Source organism: Mytilus californianus, unplaced genomic scaffold (assembly GCF_021869535.1).
Source record: "Mytilus californianus isolate M0D057914Y unplaced genomic scaffold, xbMytCali1.0.p SCAF_9, whole genome shotgun sequence".
NCBI classification, from domain to species: Eukaryota; Metazoa; Mollusca; class Bivalvia; order Mytilida; family Mytilidae; genus Mytilus; species Mytilus californianus.
This window is the reverse complement of record NW_026262745.1, coordinates 43,229,189-43,245,119: the sequence shown is the minus strand read 5'-3', so window position 1 is coordinate 43,245,119 and position 15,931 is coordinate 43,229,189. Positions and strand designations below refer to the sequence as shown.

The 15,931-nt window shown below is 32.0% G+C and overlaps 1 long non-coding RNA gene across 1 annotated transcript; it reads left to right on the top strand.

Moving 5' to 3' along the window:
• On the top strand, window positions 1–14,338 carry LOC127714761 (uncharacterized). Its single transcript, XR_007987926.1, has 3 exons — window positions 1–91; window positions 11,576–11,780; window positions 12,625–14,338. It is a non-coding gene; the product is annotated as an uncharacterized LOC127714761 (long non-coding RNA).
• Window positions 14,339–15,931: the final 1,593 nt, after the last annotated feature.

Below are 15,931 nucleotides of genomic sequence, written 5' to 3'. Positions count from 1 at the left end.
TTTTTTAACTTTCTAAAACAACTTCATAAATAGGAGAAGTGGTGTGATGAGAAGAGCCTACAAATGTAAATGTATCTAAATTGAAGGAAAGGTAAGGTTTATTTCATAGCAGAAAATTTTATCAGAAATCTAAGAAATATTTCATGCACAATTTCTTATTATGTTTGATCAAGTCAAGGTCAGGAAGTATGCATACTGGCTTCACATTGATAAAATATTGATACTTCAGTCTAATTTAATATGTTAATCACAAACCACATGTCACCATCATGATGAATATAGCGCTAGTACATCTTTAGAGCTATTTTCTTTTTTGGAATGGTGTTAATTATATATTTTGTTAGGCTCTGTAAAATGTATTTTCCTTTTAACTTTTATGGCTTATGGTTCTAACAGGTAAATAGATTGATTTATCCTGCAACCAGCTAACTATTGTACAAATAATAGGTACACAAATAAATGTTTGATTTATTTGTACATGTTCAAATAAAGTCTCCTGTCACCCGCTTCCATGTTGAGCAAGTGGTGATATAGATATTTCTTTCCGGGTTACAGTTCATTTTTGGTCCTCTTCGCGGTCCGCGTTTCAACTATGTCGATTTCTTTGCAAAAATCAGAGGCAACCATTTGGATTTAAACAAATAATGAGTACCGGGTGTAAATTGAAGGATAAAAACAATATATGTACATTGTCGGAATTATAAAATGTATTTGTACTCGCTACGAAACAGGAGAAAAGCTCGGCGAGCCTCGCTTTTCGTCCTGTTTCTAAAGCTCCTACAAATAAATTTTATATTTTCCGACAATGTACATATATTGTATATTGATTGGTTGTTGGTTGCTTAACGCCCAGCGACATAGGATAGTAGAGAAGTGTTTGCTTACGTTAATTCGGTTAAATTGCACCATATGTTATTCATTTACCAAGTCAGAGTATCTTGACCATGTGTTTGCAGCTGTTTGTCTTTACATTTTTCCATTAGAACCCGATATAGGTAGTAAGTGTCGTCAATAGTACTGTCAAGTTTTTTTAATAATTCATATTGCCTTTTTTTAATTATCATGAAGTAAACCACTGGCTATTTACTGTTTGACTTTTTTTCTAGAGGTATCGGATGTAGGTGGTAGGTGTCGTCTATTGTTCTGTTAAATGTTTTTGATAATTCGTATTGTCCTTTTTAATTATCAAAAGAATACCATGGGATATTTAGAGCTTTAGAAATTGCATATACACTTAGTTTTGGCTGAAGACCACGCGTAGATCTTTAAATGTCTTATGTTTATGTATCTTCATTGTAGTATACTATTTATTATTATATATCAAAATTCCGATTTATTACCTTTGACTTAACGGTCGGAGAAGGACAAACATAATTTTAAAAGCAGTTATTTGATTGATAGAAAAATAATTTGGTGTGTTATTAAAATTCGTTATTATTTTGTGACGGTAAACTATTTTTTAATGTGATCGCGTGGTCCAAAACATGCAATATATGACTTCATCTAAAATACTTTTATCTGTCTTTTTATTCCGGTTATTTAATGTACTTATAAAACATAGGTTTTGTAGATTTCTAATGCTCTTCTTTTTTTTTATTTAAGGCGAAATGTAGTAATATACTACTCTATAGATTAAAAAATTACATAGGAATAGTGCTAACAAATTCACGGCAGAAAAAAATAATGTAACCTTTAGTTTTTTAGTTACAAGGTGTTGAAATTTATAGCTTGATAGTCCTTAAATATAAATATCCTATGAACGTTTGAGTGTCATGAGTAAATTCTTAATTTTTCGGTGACGTAATTGATGTTCGTAGTGACGTCGTGTCTTATAACGTTGTTGTGCCAATCCAATACGATAAGTGTGAGTGTTTTTTTTGCAAATTTGATAATTATTGAAATTGTTCAAGAATATCTTGGAAAAATGTGGCTATCATGCTTTGTTCTAGATAATTAATACTTATTAAAAAATATAATGTTTACAAACTAAATGAATTTTTTGGGGAAAATGAAATCAATACCGAACAAATCGCAAATCAGCATTCTGAGTACAACCAGTGGAAACAAGTCAGTGTCAGATTTCAGCAGTTTAAACATTTCTTCGTATGTGGATATTAAGTGTTCTGATTAACAATCGATTGTATTTACCTTCCACACTGATGCATGGATTAACCCTTATTTCAGTTATCTTTTTGGAATATAACCCTCGCCCACCTCTTTTTTCGTCGCACATATATATAGTGTTCTCTGTTTTTAACGAGTCAAATATAATAAAAAGTAAAATAGCAAAAATACCGAACTCCAAGGAAAAATTAAAAGCGGAAAGTCCTTTATCAAATGGCAAAATCAAAAGCTCAAACACACCAAACGAATGGAAAATAACTGTCATATTCCTGACTTGGTACAGGCATTTCCTTATGTAGAAAATGGTGGATTAAACCTGGTTTTAAAGCTAGCTAAACCCCTCACTTGTTTGACAGTCACATAGAAATCCATTATAATGACAACAATGAGTGATCAAAACAAACAGACATAATAGGTAAAATTGTCAAATATTGGTGTACAACAGTCAATATTGTGTTATAATCTTAATCACTATAAAAACAAATAACTATTTCAACAAAGAAAAACAAAATGGCATTTTGACACTCTATAGACACAGTACATAGGCAAAAATGAAAAACAACAATACAAAAAATGACCATAGCACAATAACACAATGGCGGGATGTATGTATACCGAGCCACGCCAAAAGTATATTACCAAAAATGGACTAAACAGTAAAGGTTAAAAATATACAAAGACAAATAAAAGGAACACTGTAACACGTAATTAAGATGATAAACAACGTCAGTACCTAGAATCTATATTACAACATCATGTATTAATTGTGAAGTTGATACGGAATATTTATCAACACGGTTTTGGTATCTTCCGATCACCTTTTATAGAAAAAGAACGAGACGTTCTTTGACATAACCCTGGTTCATCAAATTTCTGCTCAGACATTGGTAACGTTTTATAAAGTCTGAGTTGCAACTGCAAGCTCTTGAATACCGAATGAGTTGGGAAATGTATATCCCATATACAAGTGAAGTTGGTACATGTATATTGCTGCTAAGGTGGTGGGAATTTATAATTCAGAAATTAAAATCGTCTCGTTTGTCATAGATTTTGGTACTGACCGAGATTGATTTCTTTACCGGTTTATATATAGCTGAATTATGAAATATGTTACTCGCTGCCGTTTGAGATATACTCATCGCATCGACACACATTGTGTTTTTTTCACGTATTAATTTCTTTTAGCAAAGTAAGCCTCTTCTTCTTTATCTCTGCGTATCATTTCAACTGTTCAACTATCGAGTTAAAAATTCAAAAGATATAAATCCACGTCTACTGATAACACACATGTCCGAGATATTTTGATAAAGTTGAACTTTTACTTATTATCAGATGGATAATGATATGCTATGACAGATTAAACAAATTCATAGAACAAATTTACAGAACATGCAGAAGCAACATTTTCCCGTCGTTTCTTATTAAACTTAATCTAAGACTATTATAACACATATGTTAAAGTTGTCCAAAGCTTACCAAAGAATATAGTTCGTTCTGACTTCTTTTATAATTCTAAGGCCAAATCTATACTCTCTCAAAAATGACCTCAATTTTCAGTCTCCAAAAAAACTAAAAAAACATCAAGTGTTTTGATCGGAATATTGTTCGAGCTTCATCTTTAGTTTTCGTTATAACTTGGTGTTGATATCAAATGTCAATATGACAAAAAATATTTCTCTCTTGCCGATATGGCATTCCTTTTGTACTTGATGAAAAGTGTGGATAATTTACATACTGGATTTATAGGAAACTACCTAACCAATATGTAATAACAGAAGAAGAAAAACATTTTGTTACATGACTAGATTTACTTAGATAGATAAAATAGATCTACAGTACAATATTTCTACCAGCTGTCCAATCATCTACTTTTTGCAGTATGTCCAATTGGTATCATGACCTGCTTCACAGAAAAATAACATTCCAAGATTTCTAATTTAGAGTTATGTCTTCCCAGTTTTACACTGTACAATTTATTTTTCAAACACAATTAATTTTTTGATTGTATCTGATTTAGTTTTACATTTTTGACTCGGTTAAAACAATGAGCTTACTACAAATTGGTTATATAGGTTCCAATACTCTCTCCGGTTAAATTTACATAAATGACAGTTTAAGATGTTTAGATAGAATACTATATTTACCATGGAATCAAAACAAATGAAAAATAAATATTTTTACCCACATTTTTCAAATCATAATGCTTGAGGTGCCTTTCAAAACAATAAAACTTCTACAATCGTTGTTGTCTTTTTGTTAATGTCTTCAATAATAATTATTGTTGATTGTTGTTTTTCTTATACTTTTTGGACATTTTGTCACACCGAAGCCTTTAAAAGCTTTTTATACATTATGGGTTGTGCAAATTGTTGACCTTCATTTGGCTAATTATTGTATTTACGTGTTTAAATTGCTTAATTTACATATACAAATTTCCACTTTTATATATAATAATGTTTATGCTTACAATAGATTCACCATCTGACAGTGAAGGTTATCGGCAGTAACCGTCACTGTCAGATGGTGAATCTATTGTAGCATACGCATTGTTTTTAATGACCTTTAAGCTATTCTTAGAAACATTAAATTCATTGACCGGCCACTGTTACCGTATATGGTGTATGTAATGACACATCAACTTTATAATTAATCCAAACTGAATAGGTTGACCGATACGATATGTTTCTAATACAACTCATTAGCGAGATGTTTTCACGATCTTAGATCTCTAGATACATAAATATTCGTTTGATCTGTACATTAACCATTTTTTTCCTATTCACTATTGTTGAACTTTGCTTGAGGGTGGATTATTGCCCAAAGAAGGAAACGCTTGACTTATTTCATTTTCTTTCATTATTGTAGACTAAGTATAAATTACGCCACTGGTTTTCCCTTTTGAAATGCTTCACATTTTGTAATACCGGGGACTATTATAGCTTACTATTACAGTTATAGGTGTGGGGTTATGCTCATGGTTGAAGGCCGTATGGTGAATCATAATGGTTCAAATTGTTGTCTTTTTCTTTATGAATATTTACCACATTGGCAATCATAGCAAATATCCCTATATTTTTAAATACGGTCTTTGGTAGTTCAGTTTACTTTTAATGTGCAAAAATACTACTGTATAAGGTGTCTGACATAAATTATTTCTATGTGCAAAATACTTATCAGGTATCATACGATAAGAAATACTAAATTACATTGAACTGGGAAATATGTGTATTACAAATTTAGAATATAGTTATGTTTCGATTTATGATTCACTAACGTTGTATTTCGATTTCCCTGTAGTACATTTATACAAATGTTTAACACTTTTACTAAGTGACTGTTCTTCCTTGTTTAAGTACAAGCAGAATCAGATATCCTCAGGACAAGTATTTACAATTTTTCATCAGGAAGTTTTTCTCTTTTTGTTTCAGCTTCCTTAAACTCTTACTTTAAATCATTTAAGTAATATTGTGAGAAACCAAGTGTATATCCAGCGTCCCAGTGTAAAATGTATATTTATATATGTAACACTCAGAAACGTGTCCTTCCCCCCAAACGTGTCCGATTCCCCCAAACGTGTCCACATCGACGTCACTGAACTGCAAAACATGTCTAGTTGTAAAAGAGCGCTAAAGCGTGTCATTTGTATAAACGCCCAAACGTGTCCAATCCCCCAAACGTGTCAAGCTTTTTTTTTTTTTCTTTTACTGGAACTATCATTCGTGTCCATATTATAAATACGTAGGTTATTTGGTTATTGCTTTTTCATTAACGTATACTCATTTTACTATTTCATAAAAAAAATAGAAATAAATTACTTTAGGTCTTTTTTAAACCAGCAGTATAACCTGGGTTAACCCTCTTGCTGCCGAGTTTTTTTCTTGCTTTGTCGCGCCAAAAGAATTTTGACGTTTCATATCTGTGACGTTGCAAAACTTGTGCCTCTCTGTAGAACAGCACTTTCCCGCCGTTCGTAATTTTTCCCGCGTCAATGTAGCCGTAATTATGAAAAGCGATGTAAAAGTAATTTTATGAAAACTATTGCTCTAAGATTGTTATAAACGATGTTTTTAATACAACATTATTTAAAACTACAATTTTTAAACTTGAAATATAGTTTTTTTTATCTTTCTTGTCTGTACAAAAAATGAAAATAATATACCCATTGCTACTAGCTTTATAAGAGCTTTTGTTTTATATTTGTCAAGTGAAACGCATAACTGATGCTTAACCACTTCTAAAATACTAAAATATATTTATCCTTGTTATCCGATTAGCTTAGTAAACCTTGTTATAATTGATAAATACCCTTAAAAAAATCTGTCAAATAATTTTATAAACAAAACAACGGCACCCAATAAAAATAAAAATAAAAACAATGCGTGTACAAATAAAAATAAACAAAAACTCCAACGTGTCAGATTAAAATTTTCATTCCAAGCCTTGTTACAGTAGGCGAGCAAATAATTTTAATAGACGTTATTATCCATATTCCTTTTGTTTATTTTTTAATCATGTATATTATTATTTTGTTGACCACTTATTGCTCAAATTTTTAGAGTAATGTTTGAAAATACGAATTTAAAAAAAAAACAAAAAAACGAGGGAAGAAATTCTCTAAAATTAATTTATATTGTCTACAAGTGAACCTGAACCAATAATAATTCATTTTCATTTTCTATGATGAAGTACACACTGTATTTGGCATACACGAAATATCTTTTAAAATCTGTTGATTGATAAATTGTTCTTTTCTCAACGTTCAGTGGCAAGTATTTCATGCAATATTAGGGACGTCTGAAATTTAATGTACAATAAATATGTTGCTCAGTGGGTCCTACAAAGTAAAAGATCTGTGATGAATGGTTGAAAATTGAGGTTGCCACTGGGAAAGGATGATATGTTGGATAGGAAGAGAAATCATTGGGTCACCTACTAATTTAACATCCCCATTTTGAATGAAAATAAATAATTAGATTAGTGCTTCAATGATGAAACGGGTATAAAATATAAAATGTATTGAAATATCTTTGGCAATACACGTATATCGGGTAACATTTGTGTACTTTTACAAAAAAAAAAATCTTCACTGAGAATTCAATCGCGGCATTTGAGCCCTAAAGACATTTTCCAGTTCTCTTCAATAAAGCGTGTATTGTGAATATTAATATTTCGCGTAATCAAGTATAACAGTTACCTTTTCTATGTTTATTTATTAAGAATGCGATTATTATATGAGAGATGAATGAAAAAGACGTTTGACAAATTTCTCGAAAGTATGCAACATTTTACATGAAAATGACGAACTAGATAATTAGTAAACACGTTAAATAAGTTGGTTTTATAGTACTAACAAGCTTATGATCCTGTATCATTTTTTGACATCCGTTTTAAGTATACAAATAATGCATTTTATTCAGTTTGCTTCATTCCCGCCAAAATCATCATTTTGGCGCCGTCTTTTGACGTTGTCAGTGCCCCTCAGTATTGTGACGTTACCATGGACCTTTGACGTTCTACACAATCAACAAGATTTGTGTGTAGAAGCCATAAATGTCCCTTTGGCAGCAAGAGGGTTAAAGTGGGGGTTCTGTTCGGCTATGGTGGATGTAAATGTAAGCAGCCATGCTCAGTTAAACTGTAGATATCAAATCAGATACCTCGTGTAGAAAGTTTGTCACTATCTCTGCGTATTAAAACCTTTGTAGCAGTTCACTCTTTCATGGTGCCATCAGTAGTATTTTGGGAGGCAACATTTTTTTTTAATTTCCGCAACTTTTATTAAAACGGCCTCTATTACATAACGGAGATTGAAGTAGTTTCTTACTGAAGTCATAAAAAAATCGGTCTTTACTCGCTCTTAAATTTTTTAGATGAAAATCCCAACTAGTGCTAATCCCGAATAACCGTAAAAATTTAGGCCCAATCCAAAATTCCCGGAATAATAATAGAATCTACCGGTATCTACAGTATTTACTGATGTCGTTCAAATAATGCATGAAATATTTGGCACCGGACGTTATGTCTCTTTTTCCTGTGTCTTTAGTGATGCTCGAAACCTAAAATTTATTAAAAAACCTGATAACCAGTTTATGATTTGAAAAGCTTTTAAAATATCAGAACTGTTGAAAAAAGGGAAGTCAATTCTGGTGAAAGCCCGCCGTGCAATATTCGGATTAATATAAAAGGCATCATCGGAGTTTATTAGTACAAAATAATTTACACAGTAAACGATTAATTCAACTGTACTAGAATATGTATGTTCGATCTTATTGAGCATGAAATACTTGCAACTGGACAATAAGCAATTTCAGTCAAAAGTTAATTCATATGTTACAGATTAATTTTGCAATTATACAAACTAATGCTAATAAATGACCACTGCATCAACTGTCTCCCCCATCACAGAATTGCCGTTCACGTTATTGATTTCATTAGGAACATACATGTATTAGCGCTAAAAGACGTGAGACGTTCTGGCGTTTAATAGTGGACACGTTTTGGCGAATAACAATTATCGGACACGTTTGGGCAATATTGAATATAACGGACACGTTTGGGGAGAATGGACACGTTTGGGGGAATCGGACACGTTTGGGGGGATGGACACGTTTGGGAGTGTTACATATATATACCTACATGTATGGTGATGTCTGCATAGCAGGAGATGCTTACCCTGTATAATCTCGAAGTTTCGTTCTTGGTGGACGTCAGGCGATGCCGTTAGTGTTTGTTTGTTACCTTGATTAGTCTCTATTATATCGATTTACGAGATTTGAACATCGGTAAACTGCAATGTACTGTAGCCTTAATTTAAAAAAAAACAGGAAAAGATTCTCCATCATAAACAGCATATTTAGAAACATACAAATTGTTAGTAGTTTTTCTGTCTTTTCTTCCTTAAACTCCTACTTTAAGTTGATATCCATCATGTCCAAGATCCAATCGTTTTATTTGGTTCTTGGAGTTTGGTGTAAATGGTTGCACAATTTTGCAAATCTCTATTCTTTAGAGATTGATAAACCTATGTTCCTTAACTATGAACAAAGACCTGATGTAAACCTCCAGATGTTTTTGTTTTTGGGTTGTCGTTCTATAGGCATGTGCCTCTTATATCAATTTTGGTACACACTTTGAATTTTAATAAATGTTCGGGATTTGATGTGCATTCTTTTGATTAAATGTCTGTATAGTTGTACCGGATGTTCGGGATTTGATGTGCATACTTTTGATTAAATGTCTGTATAGTTTTTACGGATTTTCGGGATTTGATGTGCATACTTTTGATTAAATGTCTGTATAGTTTTTACGGATGTTCGGGGTTTGATGTGCATACTTTTGATTAATTGTCTGTATAGTTTTTACGGATGTTCGGGATTTGATGTGCATACTTTTGAAGTGTTGTTGCTCGTTTGATTGGTTTGATTTCTTGTTTTTTTTTTGTTTTTTTTTAGTGGGAGGAGATTAGTAAAGATCACAGCGCAATGATAATGACCATATTATTTTCTAAATACAGTGTGGCTAAATTTTAAATGCACATTTGACGTTTGCTCATAAAGTATAACTTTGTTAGTATAACTGGTTCACCCAAAGCCTGGTATTATCGACGAGTTTACACTGCACTGATTAAACTTCTTTCGGGACATGATAAACTTCGGTTACTTTGAGTAATACAACTATTGTAACAATAAGTTATTCCATATTCAGTCTTTCAGTCAATTTTCAGGCTTTAGAGATTTGAACATCGGTAAACTGCAATGTACTGTAGCCTTAATTTAAAAAAAAACAGGAAAAGATTCTCCATCATAAACAGCATATTTAGAAACATACAAATTGTTAGTAGTTTTTCTGTCTTTTCTTCCTTAAACTCCTACTTTAAGTTGATATCCATCATGTCCAAGATCCAATCGTTTTATTTGGTTCTTGGAGTTTGGTGTAAATGGTTGCACAATTTTGCAAATCTCTATTCTTTAGAGATTGATAAACCTATGTTCCTTAACTATGAACAAAGACCTGATGTAAACCTCCAGATGTTTTTGTTTTTGGGTTGTCGTTCTATAGGCATGTGCCTCTTATATCAATTTTGGTACACACTTTGAATTTTAATAAATTTTGACAGCAATGAATTCATTTAATGCATACAGTTTTAATAGCACCGGGGGACTGAAAAATACCACAAAAACAGGAACAGTCGGACATAAAAAGAATCGTTTTGTTAGAGTTTATCAAGTTTTGATGCAGTATATTGATCAAAAAGAAAATATCAATTTTGTATCCTTTCTTTTAAATAATAATTTGGACACATCGACGTTAGATAGTTTATCAAAAACAAAGTATTCTTCAGCGACAAAATAACTCCTGAGTTTAATGATTTATACTTTTGATTAAATGTCTGTATAGTTTTTACGGATGTTCGGGATTTGATGTGCATACTTTTGATTAAATGTCTGTATAGTTTTTACGGATGCTCGGGATTTGATGTGCATACTTTTGATTAAATGTCTGTATAGTTTTTACTGATGTTCAGGATTTGATGTGCATACTTTTGATTAAATGTCTGTATAGTTTTTACGGATGTTCGGGATTTGATGTGCATACTTTTGATTAAATGTCTGTATAGTTTTAACGGATGTTCGGGATTTGATGTGCATTCTTTTGATTAAATGTCTGTATAGTTGTACCGGATGTTCGGGATTTGATGTGCATACTTTTGATTAAATGTCTGTATAGTTTTTACGGATTTTCGGGATTTGATGTGCATACTTTTGATTAAATGTCTGTATAGTTTTTACGGATGTTCGGGGTTTGATGTGCATACTTTTGATTAATTGTCTGTATAGTTTTTACGGATGTTCGGGATTTGATGTGCATACTTTTGAAGTGTTGTTGCTCGTTTGATTGGTTTGATTTCTTGTTTTTTTTTTGTTTTTTTTTAGTGGGAGGAGATTAATAAAGATCACAGCGCAATGATAATGACCATATTATTTTCTAAATACAGTGTGGCTAAATTTTAAATGCACATTTGACGTTTGCTCATAAAGTATAACTTTGTTAGTATAACTGGTTCACCCAAAGCCTGGTATTATCGACGAGTTTACACTGCACTGATTAAACTTCTTTCGGGACATGATAAACTTCGGTTACTTTGAGTAATACAACTATTGTAACAATAAGTTATTCCATATTCAGTCTTTCAGTCAATTTTCAGGCTTATTTACTGAGGTAAATTCAGAACTGTTCACTTGCTTTTCAGACAATTCAGTATGATGTTGATGTGTATAGGTAAATAACCATTACATGACAGTCTTAACATACACTGAACAGATCTTAATTGACTACAAGCGAATTGTCTGAACTTACCGCAGTTGACAAATAAGCAAATTGACTGAAAGACTGAAAATGATATAAATATTTCATTCTTTCATAGCTGTTCAGATCAAAATGATCGTTTCAGATCAAAATTGGTTTACTAGTTAAACAGACAAACACCATGACCAAGGAGAAACAGACAAAGATACAAAGAAGCTCATAAATACTTCATTGGAAACTAATGACAGAAGAACAGAAACCCTACTAATAATCGGGTTAAACTTAGGTGTTCCAAAATGTAACAGCTCCTGATTTACTATATGCCGTGTTTCTCAGGCCAAGACAAGCTGGTAATTAGTCGCATTTGGTTATTTTAAATCGAGAACCAGGGAACACGATGAACTTAATTGATAATTTAGATAATGTCTGAAAAGTAAAAATTATATTACTCGTTGGATTGTCTTTCTTGAACGAGAAATACTTAATGTCAGTTTCAGTACAGACAAGCTAAAGATTGACGTACATTCTATGCAAATGTTAGATATTTGTCAATATATAGTGTAAAACCTAATTTGGACAAAAATATTTATAGATATATATAAGGTTTCAAAAATGTATACGTCAATTCGTCAAAACTTTAATTACGTAACATGCTCCAGTATCACAAGGCAGTGAAATCTATATAAGTACTGAAATAACTCTTATATATTAAGTGCGTCTGAACCGCATTTCTAAATTTACCTAAATTAGAATTGCTTAAAGCCAAGATGTTAACTCAGATTTACAGCTAAGGCTTTATATGCATTCGGATAGGAAAACATTTGTGTTTTGAATATATCAGCAGTTTATATCAATATTAAATTTATAGCAAATGAGCGTTTCAAGAAAATTGCATATCGACATTTTGGCATTTCAATGACAGTGCATTTACTACAAATGACAGGAAGTTTGCTTCTTGTATGTGAAGCAATTGTTGAGTACTAGGACAATTATATTCCGAGGATGAAATAGTTGTAAAATGTCATAACTGGCTTAAAATATAAGACGCTTGACGTCAGTTTCGTCTACATAAGATTCAACATTGACGCTTTAATCAGAACGATTTATTTATTCAAGTCTTGGGGAGAGAACTGCTATGTAGGAACGTCATTGTACGGTTTTACGATATAAAGTATATAAATATATTTTTTATAGATCTCTTGCTTTGGCCCGGAAATGACTCGACGGAGAAATACTTATATGAACACCTAGTAAAAACAATTGGTACTGAAATCCACATACGAAATAGACAACGACTTTTTATCATAAAAGATGTGATCGAAAATACAGAGTTGACTTATTCTACACACATATCAAGTGGAAGTTTGGCAGAAGGACTCGAATTACCAGGCAGTGACCTCGATTTAATGAATGTAATTGATGACGTAGACGTATTACAAAATGAAAGGAATATCAAATACCCAATACATTGTACTACACTAATTATGGAGACAGATATTGATCATCCTGGATTTACTAGACTTCGATTGGTAGCAAAAGAGGATGGGGAATCCATCCTTGTTCTATGTGCCGGTGAAAGATATTATCTATCAGTAAGCAGCTTTAATTGATAGTTTTAAGAAAATGTATACTAATATGCCGGTTTTTTTACACGGTCCATGTCTATCAGACGAAGACCAGACACATGATATTGCATTCTGCTTATGGAGTAAATATCTTCCTCACAACATGATTCCATGGTCTTCGACGCCAATGGCCCCCTAATTTTGTAATTGACAGGATCATCAATTACGGCTGCTTGTTAGTACCTATAGGATCTAATGCGTTATCATATAGTGACTTATTATGGAGATTGTCTTTCTCTGTGGCAGAAAAACTACTTGTACATTCCTTTAATTTCACTCAACTTTTATGTTACGGTCTTCTCAAATTAACATTAAAGCGTATCGTTAACAAAAAAGATCATGTCAGAGACTTACTGTGTTCTTACTTTCTTAAGACGTCTTTATTCTGGGTTTCAGAGGAAGTGGATATTGACACATTTCAATTACCGAACTTGTTCAAATGTTTTTTTCTCTGCATAAACAAATTAAGAGCATGGGTAAACAACTGTTATTGACCAAACTATTTTATACCTGAGCAAAATATGTTCTTAAGAAAGATCACTCCAGATAACAATAAACTCCTACTAAGTGTTATTGATAGCATAAAGTTTGATGGAATTGATGGGTTGATGAATACTATATTTCCGCTCGACAATAAACATTATCGTTTATTATGTTCAAACAGTGAACATTCATTAATTATGCTAGATTTCCTATTTTACCGGATTTGCTCGATATTGCCTCCTTCAGACATTTCACATTGGTATAAAGTACAAACATTCATTGAATCATTACTTAAGTCCGAATCATCTTCATTTATCATTGGTGTATGTAAATACAAATATGCGATAATTAGTCATTATGCAGCACAACTACTACCATCACTGACCACAACTACAACAACTGCAAAGTACAACATACACAAACTGTATCATAGTCACATGCAAGTCGGTTTGAAGACAGATGCTGTGTCTGGATGGTTGTTATATGCATCGTTTTATTATGTAACAAAACAGTACAGTGTAACACTCAGGCTATTAGATTATGTTCTATCAAAGTGTACACCTAATACTGTAGTGGTAGACCGTGTTACTAGTACAAATGAAGATTTAGGCTTTGTCAACTATGATGTAAGATATATAAATATGTATAGACAAAGTGTAAATTCTAAAATGTCATTGAATGACAGGATGAAAATAGCCGTTTTAAGCAATATCAGGTTCCTACAACACTCGTCATTAATACCAGAAGAGCTACAGCTAGAGGTGAAAGACAAGGATTTGGACATACATCCTGTCGTGTTGTCTTACTGTCTAAGATTTTTATGTTATCATCATATTGGTGATATTTTCACTAGCAAACAGGCTTTACGTGATTTACATTCAACAGTATATAACGAAAAATATGAGATTATAGTAAATGACGCTTCAAATTCATAAACTATACTTGGAGTATGCCATGAGATATACGGGGATAAAAACGCGGATTTCAGTACTATGAAAATGCTTTGCAATTTGATACTGACATTTGTCCTTCAGCAGAAGTCCGGAAAGCAAAACGTTTTGACGTTTAATATAAACTTCCTCACTGTAATGAGAAGATTTTATAGAAGCTACTATGCCCGTTTCTGACATAAATTCATTTACTTCTGCTATGGAGCTGCTCTATGCAAGGGTGTTAGTTTTATAATAAATTATAACACAGTAAAAACCAATATTGATACAATGTAGACCATACTTGATATGTACGGTTTCATACTGAAGCTAAGTTATAATATACGCAATATGTTTGTAACTGAATGAAAAAATAAGGGGGATACATTTCCTGAATGACTCCTATTAGTTGATCGGTTTATCATACTAAGAACCAATGTGTCATGTCTTTGACATATTTTTCACTAATAAGGTTGTTCATATACTTTGTCATTCCTTTATTTCACATTAAACCTAAACACTGTTAGTGTAGTTTTGTTGTTGTTGTTGATCTTTTATTGAATTGTTCCTTATTTTTAAACAAAAATAGGATTCATGAATCGTTCTCTTTTGCTTACTGAATACACCATCTGGATATCCATAATGACTGTACAACAGAACATGAATATATCAACATCGCAAATAACATTGTGGAAGAAAAAAAGAACCAGTGCTACTAAATAATGATGATAGGGATTATAGAAACACACAAAAGATATTCTAATTTGAGCCACACATCCGACTCCTCGTTCTCCATAATCAGGATACAAGGATTGAAACGTCACTTTATTTCAGCTACACATTTTACTTTTAGGCTAAGCTACATGTAACTCTTTTTAAAGCTAATTTATCGAATGCTTTATACCTGTTCATAATATTTTAAAAGTAGGATCAATGTTTGTGTTTTTTTTTGTAATTTTTTATAATAGCAAGCACAACACATAATGCACATGTCACTATTCTAACACTGTTACAAACTTAAACATATGGTTTTAAAATAACACTTTTTTATTGAAAGTTTTGCCAAAAGTATTTGTAAATATGCTTATATGATTTGCTATTTGTATTAAACTGTATATCACTATATACGATTCATTTTTGTGAGTTTCTTTTTATAACAAGTATAACGTTTATCTGATACATGACTTTGAACACAAAATATCTCTAATTTTTAGATTTTACATAGCCTATACCCACCACTTAGTACCGTGTTAGAATTTATGTTGCTTACAAAAACGTCGATTTTAATGTTTATTAAAATATGCATTCTGTGTATAATACATCATGTACATGCCCAACATATATGTGATCTACTGTTGTGCTTTTCTTTTTTTAACCTCAACAAAGTGTATTTAATACTTTTCATAATCATACAAAATAAAAGAAGCAAAGAAAACTGAATACGTTTTGCCCGTACATCAAATC